The sequence below is a fragment of the Oxyura jamaicensis genome, chromosome 14, assembly GCF_011077185.1.
Source record: "Oxyura jamaicensis isolate SHBP4307 breed ruddy duck chromosome 14, BPBGC_Ojam_1.0, whole genome shotgun sequence".
Lineage (NCBI taxonomy): Eukaryota > Metazoa > Chordata > Aves > Anseriformes > Anatidae > Oxyura > Oxyura jamaicensis.
The window spans coordinates 13969206-13994932 of NC_048906.1; the positions used below are offsets into that span (position 1 = coordinate 13969206).

The window sequence follows — 25727 nt, forward strand, 5'->3', positions numbered from 1 at the left end:
TTTTTTTTCCTACATACCCACTGCATTTTCTGCATTTTTTATGGAATGTCTTTTCTCAAAAGCACAGATTTATCTGCCATTCTATGTGGCAATTTTTTCTGTGTGCAAAATAAAACTGTTTAACTTTGAAATTCCCTTGCAAGATAACTTTTATTCTTAAGGGAGTAAGACACAATTAGGAAAGCAAATCCCACTGCATAGCAACTTCTGTGTTGCTTCAAAACATCTAGATATTTAAAGTACTTTTTGTGAGAATTTTTTATTTTCTGTGGAACATTTTCAAGTGTATCTTTTCTGATGGCACCAGTTTCGTTTTGATGACCAATCTTGTAAATAAATTTAAAAAGCATCTTTTTAAAAAATACCTTTTTAATTGGAGAAAGGGAAAACTCAACCCAAAAATAATGAAATTTAAAATTCCAAAATAGATGTTCAACAACAGTATCACGTAAGTGTAGTCATATTTCTCTGCCATCATCCCAAATCAATAGTCTTGCAAAGACATCAGAGGACAACAGACCTACCTACTAAATCACGTGTGTTTTCAGACCAAGGATGAGAGTATTTGGAGTTCCTCAGCCCCGCTGTAATGTGTTTGGTTCTTGACAGTTCACTTGATCTTTGCATTCCTTAGTTTCCTCACCTATAAAAGAAACACACAAAAAAAATGCTCAGTTAAACTAGTACAATTGACTAGTTAAACCAGAAAACAGTTAAACTACTACAGTTCATCAGAACAATGCAATAGCAACAGTTACACAAAAGCAACATGTAAACAGGGTGCTTATGATTCTATTCATTTGGGCTTATCAATAAGGAAAGAAACAAGGGAAGAATTTATCTAACAATACATGCACCTAGCTTGCTAAATGGTTATTAACTGTAAATTTAATTACTATCATAGCAGTTATACCACACAGAACTAGATCTGCATGTCTTAAAATGAAAATGATATTTTTTGTCATTGAGTGTCTTTTTTTTAATCTGAAGAATTTTTCCCCTCACTGTAGAGGAAGATGACTTATGAGGATTTACTACGTAAAGGCTGTTTCACAACAGAATTAATCTTAGGAGCAAGAGAAATGCATCAATATATTCTCTTGCATCCTCAAACTCTAAGTGATGCCTGATTTGAGGGGAGAAAACAAACCTACAGAATTAGGGAAAAACATTCTACTGAGCTTCTAGAGTAACAACTGCTTAATGTCCAGCATCATGCCAAGTGCATCTGCTGCTGTTGTACTCAAACTTCATTGTCTGAGCACAATGCCCTATGCTAGAAATACAATTTTAGTATGTCTATATAAAATAAAACCTATTTTAATTATGCATGCAAATGTGCAACTATTAAAAATGATGTATAACCCCAACTTTAGGACTGAAGAGTAACTAACATGAAAATACATTTCAAAGAGCTCTGTGGATAATCGGCCAAAAAAGGATCATCTCACTGTTCATCAGCTGCTGGATAGAGAAGTCAATGGACTTAGAGCCAACGTGCTTAATGAGAGAGTTATGCCTTCACAGGGTCTTTGTCTTGAATCTCATTGAATGAATGGTGGGGATGCATTTTGTACTGTATCAGACTGAAATGTTCTCTTCTGCTTTCCCTTCTTTCTTGCATGACAGCACCATCTGTTTACAAATACATCACTGGAATGACAGTGCTCTGATGATGTACTAATATAATACATCATCAAAGTGCCATCAGTGATGATCTAATGATGTATTAGAATGCTGTTTATCAAAACCCTGTTGCTCTGATGATGTATAGGTGCAATACATCACAGAAATGTCTTGCACTGGTGGCACTGTACTGATAGAGACCTTGTGGGGAAAAATGGGTCCTGTTAGGACGCAGCAAGAGAATGAAATGCAGACAGGTTAAAAGAAAAAAATGAAAATGAAGGAAAAAACAGTCAAATGCTTAAATGAATTATATTAAGAGGAAGTTTCAAAGGTGAGGAGAAAAGGACAGTTTCTAATGAAATTGGATTCATCATGGAGAGACAGAAATTTGATCACATTATGAGTGCAACAGAATGAAAAAGAACACCAAAAAGACCAAGTTTGTACGTAATAACTGTTCCACATATCTAAATTCCCTATTCTCTTTCATCCTTTCCTCTAATTTATTTCTGCAAGTAGGCTCTAAAAGCAAACAAGTGGCCTAAGGCTATGAAGTAGAATAACAGTAATTTATCAAGAATGCCCCACAGGATTCCCAAAGCTAGTTTTGGGATACCTCATTTAAAAGACTATTTTTGTTGTTGTTGTTGTTTGTTTGTTTTCCAGCTGGTCCTGTGCTTTTAACTGCTACACATTTCTTTGTTCACATGACCCGCAGGCATTACCCCAGAGTCTTGCACTCAGCAAAAACAAGATGAGATCACAAGTCTGTGATATATCTATGTACTGGTTGGGATGGAGTTAATTTTCTTTATAGTGCTTTGTTTTGCATTTGTGACCAAAACAGTGCTGATAACACAGCAACCAATAAAACAAAAGTCGAAGATGGTCTCATAAACTTTGGGTCAAAGCTAACTTGCCCTTCCCATCAGCTTATGTGGCATGGAATCTCTCTGTGGTCAGTTTGGGTCAGCTTTCCTGGCTGTGCTCCAGGATGTGAGCACATCTATCCTGCTCACTGGGGTCCAGGCAGAGTGAGAAACAGAGAAAACCTCGGCACTGTTTAAGCACCATTCAGCAATGGCTAAAATCCTGGTGTATTACCCACACTGCTTTGGTCACAGATCTAAAACAGCCACCATACTGGCTGCCATCCCAGCCGGACCCAGTACGTATATTTCCATGATAGCATTCAGCATGCATGAGATGCTGCAACACCAAACAGACGTATTAACACTATACAGGGAAATCTAACAGAGTCAATAAAATAATCTTCCTGAAAGGCAACAGATTATCCCAACTTTATTTTCTTGGTTGAACTCTGAAGCAAACCGATCTTTGCCATTTCTAGAGCACTTTGATAAAAGTTTCATTTGAAATCACAGGAAATAGGTTAAGGACATGGCAGTCTACCTGCAACACTGGTGCAGTGTGAGCAAAGCAGAATTCTTAAAGAAAAATACAACAAAAATACCATAATAATTTGGGATTTAGACTTACTGTGGTAAGTGCCCACCCAATGGAGTTGATAAACTAAATGATAAAACTAATATTTGGCATTGCGTACACGAATGGAACTGAGTAAACGTTGACACAGAAATTAGGCTTTTCACTAAAAAAGCACATCTTAAGAAGACTACATAACCCTGTGACAAAGGCATTGACTAGTAATCAGCCTACAGCTCTCAGCTCTAGCACAAATTCCTGCTGTGACGTTAAGTTAAAGCTGTTTGATTTCTGTGTGCTTCCCTCTCCCTTCCATGATCACCCTTTCCCTCCCACTCCTCTATGCTCGTCCTGCATTCAGCACAGGGACTGCAGTAATAGGAGTTTGTGTGTCTCTGAGCACAGCGAGGCCCAAACTTCCACAAGATTCCTGTGTTGAATATAAATAATCACAGAATAAATGATCACAGAATAACAAGTTTGGGATTTTATCAATCAATCTTATTTATCAGTCTTATTTATCAATCTTTTATCAATCTTTTTTTTTTTTTTTTTTTTTTTTTTCCTTAAAAGAATGGATTCTGCTTGATTTTGAACAGGATTCCTTAAAAAAAAAAAAAACAGAAAGAGCTCGTTAATGCTGCCTGAGAAAAAAGGAAGGCTGAAGCATGAAGAATCTAACAGCTGTTCCAGCTGAGAGTTCCCACACCTTTGCTCTTAAACAATAAGATTCCTTGATTTTCTATTTTTATTTTTTATTTTTTAATAAAGGATATTTTTCTTGCAGATAGGCAGAAGGCTGTTGAGTTTGTTTTGCTGGCACAAAACAAGTGTCATAAATTTTCAAGAGCCATCATAGTAACAAGCTCATTTTATTTCTGTCGATGTCGTTGTTATTCAGTTCAGAGGCTCTTTACAGATTCACAAACTATTTTTCAAACAATGAAAAAAAAACTCCCTAAGTGACCTCTGGTGGAAAAATGACCAAGAAATGCTAACTCGGCAGCCCCTCTTGGTAAATCCAGACCACATCCCCCCAGTGACAAGGCTTGTTGGTACAGAAAACAAACACACTACTTCTACAGAAGAGCCAGCTGCCATCCCTGCTCCAGTGCTGGGATGTTCCAAAGCTTAAGAGCAACTCCAATGAGCAAATGGAATTATTTTGGTAAGTCTAGGCTTCCAACTGAATGATGCTCATATTTGTGTACAAATATACAAACTGTCTATGTACACAGATCCCACAGAGCGTTATCTTTTCAGTATGTTCCTAGAAAAAGAGCACATATGGTAAAAATTAAAAAGCCAGTCTAAGTTTTGAAAGTGATTAACTACTTTATTGGCTCTAGTTATTACTATTACTTGCAAGTCTTCAAGGGACACACTAAAAGTACACAACTGTCAGATAAGTTTGGTAAGTATACTAACGCCCTTTTGTATTTTCAGAAAACGACCTTATTCTGTATTAAAAGTCAAAGAAAATCTGCAACAGATCGTGTTGTTTTCTGTTCATAAACTGTCTTGCAAAAGAGCCTTTCCTGACTTGGTAACTCAAAATTACCTATTCTTTCTTTCAACAAATTGTTCTATCTCCATAGACTGTTCAGTTACAAAGTGCAAGTGAATTACACAATCCCCTCTTCAATTTATTTGAGTAGAATATACTGCTTAGCGTGTGCATATTTGAAGTTCCTTGCATGACAGCAAGGTGAATAGATCATTCAGTCAGGAAAAGGAAGAACAAAAATGTCATGTCTTACTATCCAACATACATTTTATGACTGAGTACACAATGCTAACTTACTCATGGATCATTCTGTATTGGTGAAGATTTATTGCTTCAGGCTCAAGTTTCCAACGGTGACTGCTTTCAGGCACTTAAAAGAGCCTGATTTTCAGAGACAAAGTCACTTCCCTTCCAGACCTTGGGACCTGATGATTTTGACATCAAAACCAAAACGTATGAAAGCTGAGGTCTTGCTGATCACAGGCAATGAATACAGAGAAATCTTGAACTCTAGAAAGCTGAACGGTAAGTATTGACACTCATATGTAGAAATTCAGGCACCAAAATACTTAACACGTTTAATCTAGTCTACTTCCAACAAACAGATGTGTCACTGACAGACTAACCCTTAGTGATCAAGACACTAGGCAGACATATCTTCTAATAACGCAGATGATTAAATGGAAAATAGCAGGCAAACTTTGAAGTTCAGTTTCCTCATAAAGTTTGAAGTTTATTACCTAGATACCACTTGAAATGTAAATCTTGCCATTGTACAGGTTGCAGTGTTGTACTTGCTAGCCCAGCTGCCATACTAGAAGTTAGTTGGACAGTCCAGTACTAGTAGTTTGATGGCAGAAATAATTTTATTTTTCCCTCTTCATTATGCCCATGAAAAAAAAATTTCCAAAGACGGGCAGTACCATTTGTTTCTGTTTCACTTAGCAGCGGCAGTTGCAGACGTCGGGGCCATCACCATTCATACAAATAGTCTCACTTCTTTGACTGCTGACCCTAAAGAACTCTTTAAATGTCACGAAGGCTGGAGTTGTAGAGAACTGTCATGCCTTTACTGTAACAGCAGAAAAAGAGTAAGTACCTGGATGGAATGATTTATGTTTGAACGGTTGGAGGCCACTGAGCACCTCCGAGCTAAAGTGGAATATAGAAAACTAAGCCAGGTGCAATAACAGCCTTGCTAGGACTCGCATGTTTCTCACAAAGATTTTCACCTAGGGCCTCTGCCAATATGAAGGGAATGACCACTTTTCACAGAAGAAGTAGGGGTTTCTTGGTTTAATTTCTTGGTGTTTGACAGAATGTTTGATTTGACAGATGTCTTGAACAGATTCCAGGAAGACACACAGATCTGAAGCTTGAAGGGTAGATACCAAAGATTTACAGCACCTTGCCTGGAGAAAACAATGGTTGCTCAAAGAAAGGGCATACAGCTTTTCCCTGTCAGTGCCACCCATTGTAAGACCATCCAGTACATCATCTTTTAAGTGCTGAAACTGAATAGAGTATTGGCAAAAGGCTTGGTATTTGCATGAATATAAAAGATTCTGCATTCAAATGGCAGAGCAGTCCAGAGGTGAAGACCTTACAGTTTTAAAATGTTTTACTTCCATCAGAGGTGAAATAGATTGTCAATTATTCAGTGTAGTCTTAAGACGTTTTTGTAGCCTAGCCAGAAATTCTGAATATTGTGCAGCCTAAAGGTTTCAGTGGGTTGATGATGGTCAGAATTGCATGAAGTTTCCATCTTAGTGCTCCCCCTGAATATTCACAGCACGAGCAAGGCCTCAGACTTGGCTTGGAATCCAACCCACGAGACCCTTACGTCCTGAATAATTCAGCATTATAGCTATCGAATGTACAACCAGCATACAGGAAAGGCCTAATATTGGGCTACTGCGAAGTGACAACATGAGAACGAGCCCTGCAGGTGGATGACCAGTCCTTGAGCTCCTGCAACCAGGAAGCCAGCTAACCGTGCTTCACATCAGGCGAAACCCAGTGTCAGCACGGGTTTTTGCAAGTGCAGCAACACACTGATTGCATCATTACGTGTAAAGATCTGCTTAATAGTGTAAGATCCAACTCCTGACTGTTCTAGAGCAACCAGACTCCCTGGAAGAGTGAGAACCATTATGTGGTGATATAGAAGAGATTTCTGAAATACCAGGGGCTGCTATTACTTAATAAAGTAATGAGATATCCAACGCTCCAATGGTCTGACATACCTGATCATTAAAACAGGTCATACTTTGTTAGTGCCAAACTTTTTGCTGTTGATTTCCTAGAGACCAGAATTTAAAGAAGGAATGAAGTTTTTGTTAAATGGAAGGAAAATGGCCCAGCTGAAGGCAACACTTGTAGAACAGATCTGCAAACAGATTTTTCTTTCAGAAAAATCCAGAGGCATACAACTTCACATACAACCAAATTGATGATTTACCACCTCATTTCATTGTTAATTTAATGGTTCTGTTCATTCATAAAACAGAAATACTACAAGGTGAAACATGAACTGAAATTTAAACACCTCATTAGAGTTACATATTATTTTGTCTCCTAAATATATTGCTTTGTCAATGAAACACAGTGGTTTATGTGAGATCTCTACCAGACTGTTACTTTACAGTTATTTGTTTGAGTTTGATTTTACTGTGCATTTCCCTGCTCTACATGTACCTAATTTGGTTTACATGCAACTCACTCAATGATATTATAATGATTTCTAAGGTATTTGTATTGAGTTCACTTTACAAAAAAAAAAATAAAAAAAAAAAAAAGTCAAAATGAAATTAATCGTAACAAAAAGAGACCAAAATCAATCTATGGAGTTTTCTCCATAGAAAAACTTATTGAAGAGATATGATCCAGAAAAGCACTTCAATTTTCACATTTAAGTTGTATTTGAAAAAATTTGATTGCTGAAAATATTTGATCAATACTTGTCATTTCTCATTTGTCATTTCTCAATAGTTGCAGGAATTCATTATACCACAGAACTGAAGACTACCAAGATAATTAAGTGGATGCATCTAATCCATAAATGTACTATAAGAAAAATGAATTCTGGGGTTTCTAACCCTTTGAAAATAGAAATGACATTACTAAAGCAAATCTGAATCTAATGAATGCAGAAAAACGGTTGACTTCTATCAAATTAGTCTTCACATTCAAACTACTTTTTCCTCAAAATTTCACAGCAACTTCCCATTTAACTGAAGTGCCTGCCTGAATTGGAAAGATCACACCAACATGGAATTTTACACAGGGGAGAAATTATGATGCAATGTGTCATTAAACCTTCATTAAATAATAAACAAACTTTCTAATAACTCTGCTAACCAATCATCTGTTTTACATAGCTTTATATACCAGCAAAACAACCAGTGCAGGGGGCAGAAGAAGCTAGCAGACACAACAAAGTCAGAAAGGATTGGATCACTACACCTCAGCAGAAGGTGTAGTTCCTCTTGCAGAAAAAGAAAATGGTGTAAATTAACGCCAAGCGTTCAGGTGTTGCCCTTCTGTTTAACAAAGCAGTGTGGAGGAGTTCACTCAGAATTTAATGTAACCCTATCAAATTACGCCCATTGCCTCTCTAGCCAATTATTTCTCTGATAATGCAAGCGTCTGTCATATCGTTTATTTTTCTGTTCAACCGAATTTGCAAAGAGGGCAGAGGAGCAAACTTGCCACCACATTAACACATGCTGTGAGAGAGTACAACTAAGTAAGGCAAGGCTTTTGCTACCAAGAGATGACAGATTAGATTTTAACAAGAATAATATTGGACAGCGACTACTGATCTCTGCCCTGCCCCCCATATAAAATCCATTAAAAAAGAAAAGAAAAAGAAAAAAAGAAAAAAAACAAACAATAAATAAATAAAAAAGAAACATGAAGTGGAACAGAAAACAGGAAGAGACTATTTTCCCAGGATTTGCATTGCTATGATTCAAGTACTAAACTAAGGCAAAGGACTCAATAGAAATAGCTGCTTACAAGATCACGGAAGTTTCAAGTCGTATTAGAGAACACAGAAGAAAGCCGTCTGGCGGCGCTCACAGAATTCTCCAAGGCTTTCCCTCGCATGGCAGGGGTATCTCAGACCACACAGAGGACTCCCTCTCCTACAGCAAGTTTGTAAATGAGAGTCAGCATTAAGTACAGGAGCTGCATTCCTTTGTCATTGTTCTTTCCCTGTCCTCCACCTATATGCTTGCTCTGCCCTAATGGGAAACACTGAAGGACTTCAAGAATGGCACGAGCTTGGACCCGCACCATCAGGGAAGAAAAAAAAAATCACAATATGTAAAATAACGGCTTCTAGAACACAGCCCCATGATCCCCATAAAGATAGTGACAAGACAACACATAACTGAACAAGAATTAGTAATATTATAAAAAATGTGTTGAATACATTTCCAATGCTCATTTTTTCTTCTTTTTCTTTAATAGAGATTTGTTAACCTTTTTGACAGCTTTTTCTAGGTCACCAGGAAGCTGAATTATCTGTACTTGAGACCTCAAAATATGTTTAGCTAGTTAGCATTGTGCAGTAGCAAGGTCATGTGAAATTTGATTCGTTAGCTACATTTATTCTACTGAAGAATAATATGAAAACTATATTTGCAACTATAATAAAAGCAGTAATAATGCTGACAAGTTCCTCCTGTTTCACTTTTCATAAATTGGAATCTGTGATAGCCAATCAGAACATGATTGCATTTTATTTTGAGACTTTTTCATAAAAGCAATACAATTAGCTGGTAAATCAATAAATAAGAGATGAAAATCTTTTTACTACAAAAAATAATGTAAACCAGTATTACTGGCATATGCTATGGAACAATATGTTTTGGTACATAAAAAGCAACACAAATCTAAGGCTTCCAAGTGCACTACAAATTAATCCATATATTTATGCAGAATAAGTAATTTTCACTGAAAATATAGTTAGCAGAAACCAATACACCTCTCTGACATAACAGTATATTACACCTGTAAATCAATGTACCTTCTATATTGTATAATCTAATAACATAAATGAGATTTTTATGCAGATTCACATATTTTACCCTTATGTTCTATTACAAACAACCGTTGATCCACCCAGAACAATGTGGGGTATACATGTTTAAAATCTGCTTTGCAAAGAACAGAAATTCAGCCCTGCACACAGTGTGCATACATCCCACTCAACGCTGGTGTCCTACTGCAACCTTAGTCATTATTTGGGGATTCAGATGTCCTTTGTGCCAGTCATCTGCTGAACTTCTTTGCTAATTGACTTTCCATACTGGTGGAAATGTTACAGCTAAAAAGATGCTATAGCTAAAGCCACTGCACAAGACATAAACACAAGAAAACAAGGTTCATTTCTCACAAATCAAAAAATGAAGCCTAGAACAAATCTGAGAATTCTGTTGCATCGATGAACTTAAAACAATGCTATAACAACAAAACAGATGCAAGAACTACAGGAGTACAAAAATCAAACTTTCCTCTCAAAGGTTAAGGTCATTCATTAGCAGTGAATTTCTTCTCTATTCCAGCTTAATCTCCATCCACTTCAACACTTCAGAAGTATACAGTAAACTAATTAAATGTGCAGCAATAGTGGACATGCTTGGCAATCTACAGTCATGTTAATTTAATAAAAGTTGCTCCCTGGAAAATTAACCTTTACAATTAATTTAAACAACTTGTAGGAGATAGTGGGATCTAATCTCAATTAGACGTATCTGATGACACTTCTGTATCACTTGGAAATAAATTTTAATGAGACATATTTACAGGTTGAAGGAGATTCGTGTTACCTTGTCTGTGGCCCTAGATTTTAATGTCTACAAGCCTGCTATGTCTGTATCTAACATTTCAGTTAGCTTGGCAGCTATCCATGCCATAAGACGCTTCCAAAGAAATATTTTCTTGCCTTTTACCCAACAAAAGGGGCTATAATGACAGTTCAGAGTGATCTTGCTCTGAGTTCAAGAGTCCTCTGTGATAAGACTTCAAGCTATCTATCAAGCAACTAAGAATGTCCACCAGACTGAAATTCAGGTTAGAAGTCATACTTGTATATGCAGAGAACACACAAGTCCAAAACATACTGATTTTTTTTTCTGTCAAAATGCGTTTATGTTAACAACATATCTCAGTATTTCTTGATGTTTGCCATACTTTCCCTTATTAAAATTTTAATTTAATGTTACAAAAGTATTAGCAGAATATTTACATTGCTTATTGATAAATATATAAATGATAAACAGATTCTTATTCAGTAATCCAGCCACCCAGAGCACGTGCTACTTCCTTAACGCTTAGTCAACGTACCTTCCGCAGAGAGTCACTCAGAGATGCCACTTTCACTTGTGTAAATCGGGGCATGGAGACCTGTGGTGACCTGCCCAAGGCCTTGACCAGCCAAAACTGGCTCCCCGCTGACACCAGGCAAGGTACTGAATCAGTACAAAACCAACCCGAGTTTCAAGCACTCCGTGTTGCTGTTGTTCCAGGCAGGGTGCGGAGTGGCGCCGAGGCCCAGCTGGCTGGCTCAGGAGCCCTTAGCGCGGTGTGTTGGCCAAACAGCGCATGCTCCTGCCTTCATGTTTTCTGATCAGAGCATCCTACCAAGGCCTGCACAGTCCAAGCCAGTGGCTGGAGCTAATGTGAACAGTTTAGTCAGTTCTGTCTGCACCTGACAGCATCCAAAGGGGACGAACAGGTACCGCTGCAGCCACCAGTTCAATCTCCCAGGTGAGATGACCAGACTTGTTCACACCCAGCCCTAAGGGGAGAGGTGCTGCACAGCAGCCTAAGCAAACCTCCAACCTCTGCTTCTGCATCTGCAAGGAGATGCTGTCGGTCACTATGGGCAAGGGGCCCTTTGAGGCCTCCCTTTCATGTTCCTTGGTTAGGTGTATGCAAATGCTGCTCGGAGACCAAAAAATGTAGAGTAGATGGTATGAGCCCTGTCCCCTCCCCTGCTAAAACATTCAGTGTGAATATAGGACCTCTTCCTCCTGCAAGTCTGGAATTACCCTTACTGTTTTCTGAACCAGTTCTCAGACTTCATCCTTTCATTCTTGATTTATGGCTTCAAAATTGCTAACCTAAGTAATGAAGCAGTGTAATAATAATAAATAAGTTATTCTTGCCATAGCAAACATCTAAGCCTAATTATTGATATTAGCTTTTAGTGACATCAAAATGAAATTCTGATTTCTAGCTGCAATCTAGTGTGTGAGTGGTGAAGACAATTTATCATGGAAGAAGGAAAAATGGTACATGCTGTCACATCATGTATCATATAAGTATCAAAATTGCTATGGAAACTGTGCACTTTTTATAGAGTAGGCACATAAAATTCACATAATATGTCAGAGAATAAGTTACTACTGTCCTGAGGCTGTAATAAGATCTACACCCTTATTAGTGAAAAGATTTGACAGATTTTGTTTATAATGAATACTTGTAGCCAATGAGTTTGAGTCAAAGTCACCCTATTTTGACCCATCCACTTGCTTTTAGGTTTCTGTCCCCCTTAGATACAGGGAGAGTGGGGAGTAATATAATTTCCAATGGTTATTAGATTCCATTATAGTCACTTGTGATACGACAGGGAAATTGGCTGTTTCCAGGCACTATATTCAAAATTATTGGGAGAAAATACCTTGTTAGCCTTGGATTTTTTTTTCTTGTATTATACAAACGTATCCTTAGCATTTATTTTATTTACAACTTGTTGGAAGACACAGAACAGATTAAGACTTAGTATTCATTTGGTAAGAGTGCAAATAGAAAAATCTAAGTTCTAAAATGTCTTAAAGTATTTCCTGTGAATAGCCTAAACACCCTTTACCACCCTGATCTGTGTGTGGCATGTCTGTCATTGATTGACAGCATCTCTGATGGGTTAGGTTGGAGAAAAATGAGCTTGTTTAGGAGAGCAGAAGATAGTACAATTAGGTTTTGCAGTCCAGTGATACAGTGACTGGTAAAAGAAAGCAAAGTGGAGAAAAAATGGTTGTACATGCAACACCCTAGGGTGCAAGGGTACATTTATCACCTTGTTTTAGATGACACAGTGGATGAATGTTGATGAAGATTGTCAGCATCAATGTCAGTGAAAGCAATTCCGCAAATAAAAGAGTTTGTATTAAAAGACTCTCCACCAGGAGGAAATTCACATGATTACTTTATAGATAAACAGCCTACAAAAGTGGAGCAGAGACAACTGTTGATTAAAGGTCATTTTTTTTGCTGTGTTCTAAATGTGGGCTCCTGTTGACAGAAGGCAGCATACCTGCAGCAAGCACACAGCAATCAGACTGAAACCTTTGAAAATAATAGAGGCATTAAAAAAGCCACTGTAAAACGAGAATGCTATTAGCAACAACCAGCTATTATCTCAGAGGCATGCAGTGGGAAGAGTAGGATTGCACGATGTGTAAAAACATTACATATTACAATGTTTTCCATTTGTCCATTGCTGTTAAACCACATCATATCAGCTAGCAAATGTCTGAGTCCATATATAGCATCTTCAGCTGAAACAGGAAACAACTCCTAGAAATGAAAATGTTAGAAATTGATACTAACCCCTACAAATAACCCTTCATTGTCTCTTTAAATGACAAAAGAAAAAGTGACACTCTGAAATTAAAAATCAAGTAGTGCAGAATTAGGATTTCAAACCTCTTCACCAGAAAAACAAAACAAACAACAACAAAAGTATAAAATCCAAGTTTTTGAAGGTCACTAGCCATGCAAGATCACTGAAGAATGAAGGGGGACCCATCCAACCCCAACCACCCATTCCTCTAGCTATGTGCTCCATTATACAGACTTGAATTTTAACTGGACTGAACCGGAACTATAGGGCAGTGTTTTCCCTGCTCCACACACCGAGCACCTTCACATTCCTCCATATAATGCCATGAAACACTACGTCGTTACGCTTTCTTCATGAAAACCACAACCGACAGTCATCTCCCCTCTTCCTCCTTCTGACAGCCTCTAAGACACAAAGAGTTCTGCCTTTTGGCTGAAAGAACCTCCACAACATGACAGTGAAATGAAACATGAAAATTCTGTTCCTTCCAACGTTATATCATCATTATAAGGGCTGAATCTATCCTCCAAGCAGTTTCTCAGAGTGCTTCATGCCAGAACAAGCATTTGCTGCAGTGCTGCAGTCAATCCCTCCACCTTTCAACAAAGCTACATCCAACACAACATTTGTAGGTGTTTCCTATGGGCTACTGCGAGAACGAGGGAAACTGGGAGGTGATGTGTGTGATTTCATGTGTATCCACATCCCTTGTTTCCAGAATGTGGAGTTTCTCTAATATCTGCATCTGCACACTTGAAGAAACAACCGCTCAGGAAGAACAACTTTGCATCAGTGAGGTTGGGTTGATTTGTTTTGACCACACAAACTTTCAAACTTGGGTAGGGATATCACCTGTGTCAGTGTACTCTTGTCAGTGTACAAACTCTTACTGGTAATTCTGAAAACTTATACTATTTTCCACTAGCTAGTGAAAACAAACTTTTGAAAAAAATGCTTCACTGAAATTTCATTTTAAGGATTTTAATTTTTATGAATGTCATAATTCCATTTATCTACACTCTCTATTAAGTGCACAGCATTCACTTTTCAACATATTTAAAGAAATTTAATGAGTTTAATAAACTAAAAGGGATGTTATGTGTGTTCACTCCATAAAGATTGTTTATTTCAGGAAATAAACCATTTTGAATTGAGTAATATGACTTTTAGAGTTATGACTATCTCATTCAATTAGTTTCTGTAATTATTGTCATTCCACACAGTATATGCAGTACTAAAGGAGAAAATACATTTTCAGGAATTACAGTGTAGGTGTACAACTGTTATTGTTAATGAGCCATAAACTTTAGTCTCCTGCTCTGTTAATTCATGCCAGTACAATGTAAATTGGCAAAATAAGTTGACAGTTACAGTTGGACAAATAATCTTGTATTTCATTATTTTCTATGAGATTGTTATCTTCTAACTCATTTTTTAGAATTTATTTTTCCTCTTTATTTTAGAACATCATCCTACTTTAAAAAATAATAATGTTACAATAAACTCAAGTGAAGTCTGAACAATACTGAATCCTCAATGCTCAGGTAAATGTTACGTGAAATATAGACAAGGAATTTGTAGCACATTTTCACCTCTACTTAGTTTTATCTTATCTCAGTTACAAAGAGATACTAAAGAATAAATTGAATGCAAACCTAGATCTTTGCAACTCTTGGTCTTAGTCTTTCTTTATATTAGCAAGTAGCTCAGATCAGCAGGAGCAGATCCATGGAGTGAAACAGCTGATACTGAGGTTGCTGTGTGCCTTTCAGGGGGGCGTAGGGGATTGGGGGAATAATAAAAACCTTAAAACTAGCGTAGTCTAACCTTGTGGACTGGTGGAGAATACCTTCCAGTAAAGTTTCACCTGATCTGAAAGGTATCCAACTCACACATTCCATCACTGCTCCAAACAAAAGCTCACCGAAGGTAGGACCAGGAGATTTCCTTCAAGAGCACACCTCCATCTGAACAGAAACAGTGCAGTAGATGTGCTCTGTGTGGCCCAAGTCAAAATGCTTTGAGGCCAATGAAAGAAATGAAAATATTTTTGATCGCACTCTTAAAGAGTCTGAGAAAAATCAGAAAATGTGGCTTTGGTGCCACAGGCTCTCCCCTCTCACGTATGAGAGCCCCATGCACAGAATGCAAGTACAGGAAAATGAACAAACAAATGAAAAAACACTGAATAAACAAAACAGATTTGGTAAGATTTGAGCGATTACATGTACAGGCATCCCAAAACCACAGGAAACTTCATAATTCTGATGAATGATTTTCATTCAGAGTTTTTGTTATCCAGTGCCCTGCGATTTGGGAGTGCCCATCACTTCAGACAGTAAAGTTGATTGCATATTCCTCATACGCCCTCTTAGATGGGCAATATGCATGCCTGCCAGATTGTGGATTGGGAAAACGTTAAAAAGCAAGAGGCCAAAAAAGACTGCAAGTTTTATCTTTAGCATTATGCTTGTAAAGTAGGCAAAGAATAATAAATAACGCTTTTTATACAGCAAAAGTTTGGAATTCTCTGGGATCTCCAGAAGCTGGCACTGAACAGCCAGACTGGATGTGCTGATAAATGTGCGTCTGCTGCATTGTGGATAGGTGCTGTTCTGTTATGCACACATCATGATAAAGTATTCATTATCTAAAAAAAAAAATAAATTACAAGAATCTCACTGCTGTGATATCACTCAAAGGAAAAACTTTGATCAGTAGTTTCTTTGCTTGAAGTTCAGGAAATCATTGTTGACATTTCAAAATTAGTAAAGAGCAACAGCTGTAATCCCTATTTGATATACAAGTTCAGGTTACCTTTTCCATTCCTATATACACCTTTGTGCACAGCATATCCAGGGCTTAAATTCATTACAAGACAATTTTTGCTGGATCTTAGTCTGTGAATATTACAACAGCAAGAAACATCATTAGTGCTGTAATCACCACATTCTGGCTACACTCAAGCTCCTCTGAAAAGCCCACTGCTTCTCAGAGTCAGTTGGTTCCTCAGCATAAATGATTTTTGCCTGTTTCTCCCTCCCAAGGCTGTGACAAAGCAGAATAAAAGCCATTCTTTTCCAACATACAAAACACACTCTGCATCTAAAGAAATGATGTCACACTTCCTAGGAGCAATATTACAGACCGGTGTGGGGCTGGCAAGCTAATTTTTTATTTTTCCAGACGTAATCAACTATTTTAGAATGACTCATCTTTTGTGTTTGTTATGTAGATCACATCCTGAAGTAGACTCAGGTTCTGAGAATGGATGTTAAGCTAAATAATAATAATTTAAAAATTAAACAACAAAAAAAACACAGGATAGTGAAAAGAAAATAAACCAACAAAATCATCTGACATTTGAAAAGCTTACTCATAATGTGCATATTTCTGTATTTATATGAGAAGTTCACTTAACTGAATCTACTTGTTCACCTGGCTTTTACAAGTATCATTACATGGGTCTGAAAAGCTACCAGATTAGTTGGGATAAGGCAAAAGTACTGCAATGTCAAACAATTTCAGAAGTTTTATATGGCTACACTTTTTGTGTCTCTGCAGGGTTTAAGAATCTTAGAGTTAGAGCTTTGCTTAAATTGAATGATTGACAGAGTAAGATTAAATTTCTATGCTTTAAGAATTTATTATCTGGTGAAGGGAAAACACAGCAGGATATAAGCAATCCAGAATGTTCCTGGGGTGTGTTGATAACTTCCTTCTCCAAGTGACAGAGGAGCCAAAAAGGAGAGGTGCTACTCTGGACCTTGTTCTCACCACAAAGGAGGGGCTGGTGGGCAATGTGAAGCTCAAGGGCAACGTGGGCTGCAGTGACCATGAAATGGTGGAGTACAAGGTCCTTTAAAGCAGTGAGCAAGGTCACTAACCTGGACTTCAGAGAGCAGAATTTGGCCTCTTCAGGGATCTGCGTGATAGAGTACCATGGGACAAAGGACCGCTTGGATGAGGAACTGGCTGGATGACTGCACTCTTAGGTGCAGTCAACAGCTCCATGTCTCAGTGGACACCAGCAATGGTGTCCCTCAGGGGTTGTTACTGAGACCAGTACTATTTAATATCTTTGTTAGGGACATGGACAGTGGGATTGAGCGCTGCGTGGTGTGGTCAACACACTGGAGAAAAAGGATGCCATGCAGAGGGACCTAGATTGGCTTGAGAGGTGGGCCTCATGAAGTTCAAGAAGGCTGCAAGGTCCTGCACATGGGTTGGGGCAATCCCAAGCACAAATACAGGCTGAGCAGAGAGTGGATTGAGAGCAGCCCTGAGGAGAAAGTCTTGAAGGTATTGGTTCATGAAAAGCTCCACGTGAGCCTGCCATGCATACTTGCAGCCCAGTCAGTTGCCATTAAAAAGTTCAATATCATATCAGAGCTAGCATCAAAGAACACCAGAGATCACACCAAGATGGAGGGAAAACAGGAAAAGATCCAACAGATCATCATTGTGATGATTTTAATTACTTTAATATGTTAACATTTGCAGAACTTGCATACACAGAAGTAATATTGCAAGCAGCACATGGTATTCATTTTTTCCTTATGCATCATTCAAGCTAACACAATGGAGCCTATCACAGAAGTCACAGCATTACTATTTTTTGCTTTTCCACTTGTTTCAACCCTAAAAAGCATGCAGTAAGCACCCAGCCAACAATTTTACAATGAGTCTAGGTTACATCGCTCCATCAATACCATTTTTTTCCACTGAGGTGCATTTACTGCCTCACCTGGAATATAATCCAAGTATGCTCCAGTCAAATCTCCATTAGAATTTCCACCACATCGGGCTACATTAAATTTTGCTTTCCTGGAAAGCAATTGCTATGCCATAAACTACACAGAAATTATCTCAACTGTCTCCTAACTTAAATAAAATGAAATCAAGAAGCAAACTGTTCAACATTTTCTGGATGCTTATGAACCACATGCACTCTGTCTTGAAGTCCTTCTGTTTACTGCAAGCTATCAGAGATAACAAACGACACACTTAGGGGATGACTGAACACTCCACAAATGTTAGGAATGGAGGAGCATGCAGTGGCTCAGCACAGCTGGCATTGCAATTGAGATGCGTTGGAAAGCTTCTTGGTACTCAGCGACCCTTTTACTTTCACAGGAGGACTGCATTCAGCAAGTGCTGTTGAACCAAACGTACATATGGAGCACAGGAGCAAAAGACTTTTGTTCAGGGCTTTTACCCCTTAGCTATACATGACCCTAATACCATAGAGCAGGACTGGTCTCTCCTGCCCTGTGATTAATCCTGCTGCAGTAAGGTCCCACTGATACTGCAGAAAGACCAGCTGAAGACCTGTTGTCTGCCAGGCGGTCCCATTTCCCCTCCTCCCCACCAGTTCCACAAGGGCCATAAGGCAGATGAATTTTTTCCCAACGTACCAAGAGGTGCCAAGAAAAGTTTGTTCAATCTGTCAGAAGAGCAGCCAGTTGGGATCTTACTTAGAAAAACTCTTACACTCCCCTCCTCCATCCGTTTCTTTTCAGATATCTTCAAATTTTACAAAATAAATATTGCCTGTGGCACTGGCAGGCGTAACACCTGCCCCTGCTTTCCACACATCCCACTTAAGGTCCACCGCAGACGAAGTAGGACCCAGCAGGAAGAAAGTGGGAGGAAAAGGGTTTGGGGATCCTTACGCCAGCCTTGTAAGCCCAACATACCACACATGACGGAGGAGGGAAGAATGGCAGATGTTCTTCCACACCACAGGCTGAAAGTGGCAGCTGCTCAGGGGCTCTGCTGCACCCTGGGACCAAAGGCTTTTCTCCAAGCCTCTTTCCTGCTTTGCTTTCACAGTCTAAAAAAGCAATGGGAAGCAAGCACTGGTAGCTTGTGAGAAAGCAGAAGAAACATGGACTTGACACACTGTACCTGTACCCCAGGCACACGGTCAGGGTGAAAATTCCCCTTTCCCATTTGTCCATCCACTGAAAAATAATCCAGTAAATAGTGTAACTGCTTTTCAACACGTGGCTGATATTCTGAATGGGTTAGAATCTGAAGCCCTGAAATTTGTATTAAACAGTGCAAAATTTGAGTTATCCTCTCTAAAATGTCACAAATCTTCATATGTAATTATTATTATTATTATTATTATTATTATTAATTTGCTGAAGATGAGTCCGCTCTGGCAGTAGGTAAACCGTACTGGGGGCAGTGAATTAGTGTAAATGAATGGATCACATTTTGTGTGCCTGAAATACTGAGCTCCAAATACAAGTACAGTTTCATCTACTTGTGTGACTTTTTTTTTTCCACATGATCATCCCCCCATCTCCAGCACTTTATGCTTTGTCTATTCGTATCATCTGAGTTCTCTTACAAGTTTTACACTAAATTTCCAGTGCTCCTTCATACAGAATGAGTACACTGTGTTAAATTCAAGTGCCTCAACAAACAGAAGCTTTTTTCAGCTAAAGCTGCATCAATGTGTAAATATAGCCACAAAGGAATTCTGTAGCACCTGGGAACCTAGATTAAATTAATTTTATTTTATATATTTTTTAAATTGGCCCCACTGAAGCATAAAGGAGACTGAAAATGCACTTGAGTCCTACTTCAGACATAGCTGGCTTTTGAGAGAGTTAAGAGCGCGCCTAGGCACAATTTTAGAACAGAGACCTGGTCTGGTTTAGGTTTTCCTGCATACCCAGGGAGTTCCAGGCAGCAGCATGCCAATACACAGAATTATCAGCACATCAAAGGCATTATATTTATCAAACCCTGCCACAGCACATTTACTAGCTGTATGATGGATGTTGTTGTAGCAAGCAAGGAACACTTTGATGTACATGGCCTTCTTTGATTAATGAGGGCTCTTGCTGAGAAGCTGCATATGGAGTAAATTACTCTTTTCAAAAATGGCTGATTTGCACTATTGTACTAATTATGTCACCAGCTCAGAGTCAGTTCCAGATTCAGTCACCCAAAATAAAGAAATAAAAATTCCCAAATACAGTTCACGCTTTTGTCACACACACACATCAGCTCAAAATCCTAATTAAATTAACTTACTCTTTTTTTTCCTCCTGTGAAGGGAGCACTGATAAATATGTTCCTCTGAGGAAAATTTCTAAAATCCAGTCCCTAATTTTTCTGAAATGAATGCAAACTTATTGTTAACTCTGCTGCATTTTTAAGAACAATATAAGGACTCTGGAAGCATTTTAATTGATCACCAAAAAAAGAAAAAGAATCAAAACCCCAGAAGGCAGAAGGGGCCACAATGCACAAAGCCTGCCTCTTACAAGCATTTCCTAGATTAATTTTACCAGCTAGTGAAGCCCCACAAAACTGAAGTTATTCCATTAGCCTCAATTCTCTGAGCACATGGTGCCTTCAGCAATTTATCCACTTAGTTGTAATAAGAATAAAGTTTTTAGAGCATTGACAGTGTGTGACTTTCTTAAAATTGTGAACAGTAAATATTTCATTGTGTTAAGGATGTTTGCAGGCTCCAATGTGTTATTACAGATGGCAGAACAAGTACTTTGCTTAGGATCAGACATAGTACAGATCAAATGCCGATTTTTATCATTGGACATATCAGCGAGATGAAAAAGAGCAAAAGCAGCGTGCCTGCCCGTGGGGTGACACTCCAATGAGGAGGAAATGATTACTTAAGTGCATTTTCTGCTAAGAAGTTCAGATTTAATCCAGCTTTGCTTTCATAATTCAGCAAGTTTACACAACGCTCTTTCTATAGTTGTGTGATAGCATATTAACTCAAAAAAAAAAAAAAAAAAAGAGAGAGAGAAAAAGCAGTAGCCCACACTAACCCTATGTCTTAGGCAATAAAATACCAACAGATACCATATCATGTCACACATCAAGCTGGAGTTTAGCCTTCTCAAAAATGCATGTGAAACGGTGAAACGTTCAGGTGATTGAATGTTTCATATTAATCGAGCAAAGATATGTACATCTGACACATATTAGGTTTCACCTTTCAACGGGACTAGAAGCTTTCTGTGGACAGCTCACAGATCTGATTTATAGTTGAGGGAGCGAAGTGTTTAAATAGATTCCTGTGCCAAGTCAAATGTTTAGGAAATGACAGATCACAAGTGTATTGTGCACATAATCTGCACATCTGTCCTGGGAGAAGTCAACCAAATTCCCACTCTTCTCCTGAGCTTTCCAGTGGATTGCTACAGGGAAGAGAAAGAAAATAGATTCAGTGAAAGCAGAACAGTAGCATTGCCTTCAGTGTTTATTCCACACAAGTCTTTAATTGCAAGCCAGTTCTTCACATGTATAAAAGGCTTTTAAATTTCCTGAAAACATCATCCAGAATTCCTGCACCATCAATAAAGCATCCAACATAGATGCTTCCCAATTGCTTAGAAGATAGCAAGTTGCAACTCTCAAAGCTTCTCTGAAAAGGCATTTCTCTTGCCATAGAAGCTGGATTTTTTTTTCTTTTTTTTCCCAAAGTCATGCTGGATTTTATAGTTATATCCACAAGGGGAAATTATGAGGAAAGCAGTTGAGGAAGAAGGACATTCAGTTCTTTGACAGGTCTCCCTGGACATGTTTCTGAAAGGTTAGGAGCTCGCTCTGGGAAATTGGCACTCACAGTGAAATAGTGCTGTCACTGGACAGCCCATGAGGAGTTCCATATGAACTTACTCTAAATTTCTGTAAAATGTCACATATCAGCACCAAAATAATTCTAGACCTACTTCCAAACATATCAAATAAGTGGAGACATGCAACATGTCACACAGGCTAGAACAGAACTGACAGAACAGTTCTGTCAGAGCACAGAAAACAAACACATAACACAGAACCAACAATATAAAACATTAAAAACAATGACTACATATTTAGCAAGACTGTTCTTGACTCTCTTATTGGTGCAGTTACTCTATCTTCTTCCAGACCTCTTCAATCTGGTATCAGAATGCATTATTTTTTTAAATGCAGTTACACCATTAGATTAACTAACACATATAGGACATATTTAATATTATCCACCAGTGTAAAAGCAAAATACTAAATCTGAATAAACTGAAGTTTTTCAAGCTTTTTTTGGAAGCTGATGATCCCCTGAGGCTAGCTCAGTTTCTCCTCCATGTTCCAGCACAGCTCCGGTGACTCCAGCTCCTACCTTTAGGTCAGGACACAGCCTGGCAGCGCAGATCCCCAGCACTGAGAACAGCTCGCCAAATGAAGGACAGACATACTGTAATGTGGTTTTAGGTCTGCTTTAGAGAACAATTGGAATGTTTAGAGGTTACAATGCAGAAGCTGAGCTAGAAGTAATGCAGGTACTGCATTATCAACCTGCCACAATTACAAGAATTTTATTGCTGGTCAGTCATACAGAGAGTTTCTGAACAGAGTAAATGTAAGCTAACTAACCAGCCATCAAACAAAACCAAAAACAGATTAAAAGGTTATATAAAAATCTGACTTCAATTTCAAATGAAGATGAAGATGAGAATTATTCTCATTCACTGTTACTGATATCTTCACCTCCAGTTTTCTCTGAGTTTCTTCCAGCCAAGTTGACTGTGTCATGTGTCCTAGACTACAGTTGTTTCCCCAAGAATTTTCCAGACAAAATGCTTTCATTCAGAATTCTGCCAAAGTCAAAGCTCAACGTTTCATGTGGTTCTAGCTCCTAATCCTAAAACATCTGCCCATGAACACTTTCCTATTATTTTACATAATAAAACTACATGGCACAAATCCTTTTGTTCTTTCCCAAGAATTTCTGCCATTAATTTCCTACATTAGGTACTGAACTAGTAAATCTGTTATCCAAAGCAAAACTGGAAATAATATAGAGGTATGTTCTCAGACTACAATGTTCTCCATAGAGAAATGACTAAATTCCACCTTATTTTTTAATTAAAACTTTTTAAAATAAGATAAATGAAACCATGAAGAACACAAGTTATTTTTGAAGACAGCTATCACTTGTGCTGAGCCCACAAAAGCTAAGAAATAAAATGCAATAGACAAAATAAAATGATTCAATGCTGACCTCAAATCAGTTGTAAACTGCTAGATCTGCCTGTTCCTTCCAAAATCACTCATTTAGCTTCAGGGCATTTTAAATAATCCTTTGATGTTGGAATTGCTACTGTACAGCTGGAGAATAGCAAATGTTGAATTTAAAAAGCAGAAAATAAAAGCAAGTTAGGTAACTGCAAGACAGTAAGTCTAACAATGAAACAAGTTTTGAAGGGAGAAAAATTAAGGATAACAGCTTAGAGAATGCCCTCTAAAGATATTGGGACAAGAAAGTTGTAAATACTGAGGAAGAAGAAATTTAAACCCGAAGGCAGTTACAGCGGAAGGACAAATAGGTATAAATTACCTGCCAGTTTTTGCCATTGATTAAAGAGGGTTTTCACCTATAAGAATTACAAGACTCTAAAACAGTTTTAAAATTAACAAACAAACAAACAAACACCAAAAACAACAACAAACAAAAAACCACACACAACCACTAATAAAATCCATTAAATTCCTGTTGAGATGGTGTATAGTCAAGAAGCACAACTTCAGGTTTGCACAAGCTACGACTGCAGAGGAGCAGACTCAAGAACCTGGGAGGCATCTTCTGGTCCCACCTGCCCGATATCCTCAGTACGTTAGCTCAGAAACTTGTTTCGTGGTTGTGGCAGCTCAGAAGAAAAACCCTGTTCTCATAAGAAGTGAAATTATTTTTGAGGACACAGAGTTATTTTGTAGTTGTCATACATATTCATACAGGTTCTGCTGAGGAACAAGTCAGATGTTGACATTATGGTTAATAATATGATTTTTAGTCATCGTAATCAGTATTTATGGGTAACTGGTCTGATGAAAAAATGAGGGGAGGATAGGTGGGAACTACTGGGAGGTGGGAAAATAACCATCCCACCCAATGGTCTTTGACATACCAGACCTATCTCCAAGGTAGGAGTTGGAAGATGACAGCTACATCTTCAGAGAGAAAACATGAGAACATGAGAAAAAACAAAGGTACCGGAATAAGTCCCAGTACTTGACCCTGAAAGGATTCTGAACAATACTTCTTTCCTTCTTTTCCACCTGGTTTTACCACAAAAAAAGGAAATTGCCTGGCTTTGACCATGATGAATGAATAAGCAAGATCTTGAAACCCTGAGTAATTAACATCTTTCCCAAATATTCCCTTCTTCCATCACATTCTTCTGTCAGGAGAGTCTCGGCAGTGCCACACACCACCCGCAGAGTTTGATTTGCTATCGTGAGGAGGGCAAGGGGTTCCTGCTGCAGCGCCCAAGACTTGGCCTAGCAAAGCCTGGGCTTCATTCCAGCACTGCAAGGAAGTTAATAAGGCCATTTACAGTTTACAAACTACTTCCACTTGCACTGACCATTGTAAGCCTCAAGCAAAGCTGTCATGAGGCTTTTGTAGGGGAAACCTTAAGGGCTTTGGTTAAGGCTTGCTGTCAGAAAGCTGCTTGAAATGAATTCAAATCACCAGGCTCCCATAGTGAAGGTCAAGCGCAACATTTGCAGCTGGAATTGCTGACACGATAGCAGCATGAGGGGAAACATAAAGACCCATTGGAGAGGAAGACACTGACCGCTGTGTTAGTGCTTCACCCACAGCTGGGGAAGAGGGGGAGTAAGGCAGGCAGGCTGTGGATGGAGGTATGTCAAGATGCAAGCTGCCTGTCAGAGGGGTGAAACTGTGAAACCTACCTTCAGTGCAGCACTTAGCCCCAGTGTCTGAATGTACTCTAAAAGCCACAGGGAGCGCCTGCCCTTGCCAGTGCTGCTGGAGGAAGTGGAACATCTCCTCCCTGCTTTTACATGCTCAGCAGCCCCACGGCCTCTGACCTGCGGTGGTCCCAGCAGGGACCATCAACAGCCCCAGACAAGGTGGAGAACTCATCCAGAATCCATCTTCAGAGCCCTGGCAAGAACAGCAGCCAGGCATGAGAGGAGCCGCAGGGCAGGTCCGGCGGCAGGGCTGCCACCAGGTCCCCACACCAGGTTCAGGGCAGGCTGAGGCATTTCAGGGCCATTTGGAGCCATTAGTGCCCTTAGGGCAGGCAGCTCATAGGTCTGACAGCATTCAATTTCAGTATGATAGGTCATAAAAAATAATTTACCATAATAATTTACTTATTATGGTAAATATTACTTATAATTTATAATAATCTATCATCTCACTCTGTTGCTTAAGTAATTCATCTTTTGGGCTCAGTTCTGACCACAGGCCCAAATTCAGGAGTTTTCTCCCTTTTCCAATTCCAAGTAATACAGTTGTGAAGAAGAGCATGAAGGAAGATGTGGCCAATTTTGTCTGCTCAGAAGTTCAGCCCCGCTGAATACATTTTGGACACTTTCTAGAAGAGATATACTTTAAACGTTTGTCTGAATTTGTATTAAAATATGAGATTCTCATCCACAGTGACCCTAGCTTCAATTCTTACTGAAAACTAAATGTTTTGAAAGAAGAGCAGAAAATCCTAGTGCCTG

At 38.7% G+C, this 25727-nt stretch overlaps 1 long non-coding RNA gene across 1 annotated transcript in view; it reads right to left on the reverse strand.

Moving 5' to 3' along the window:
* Window positions 1-536: 536 nt before the first annotated feature.
* The window catches only part of LOC118174397, a 236408-nt gene continuing 211217 nt past the window's right edge, over window positions 537-25727 (reverse strand). The window contains exon 4 of the long non-coding RNA XR_004754641.1: window positions 537-643. This is a non-coding gene — a long non-coding RNA (uncharacterized LOC118174397). The remainder of the gene's footprint in view (window positions 644-25727) is intronic.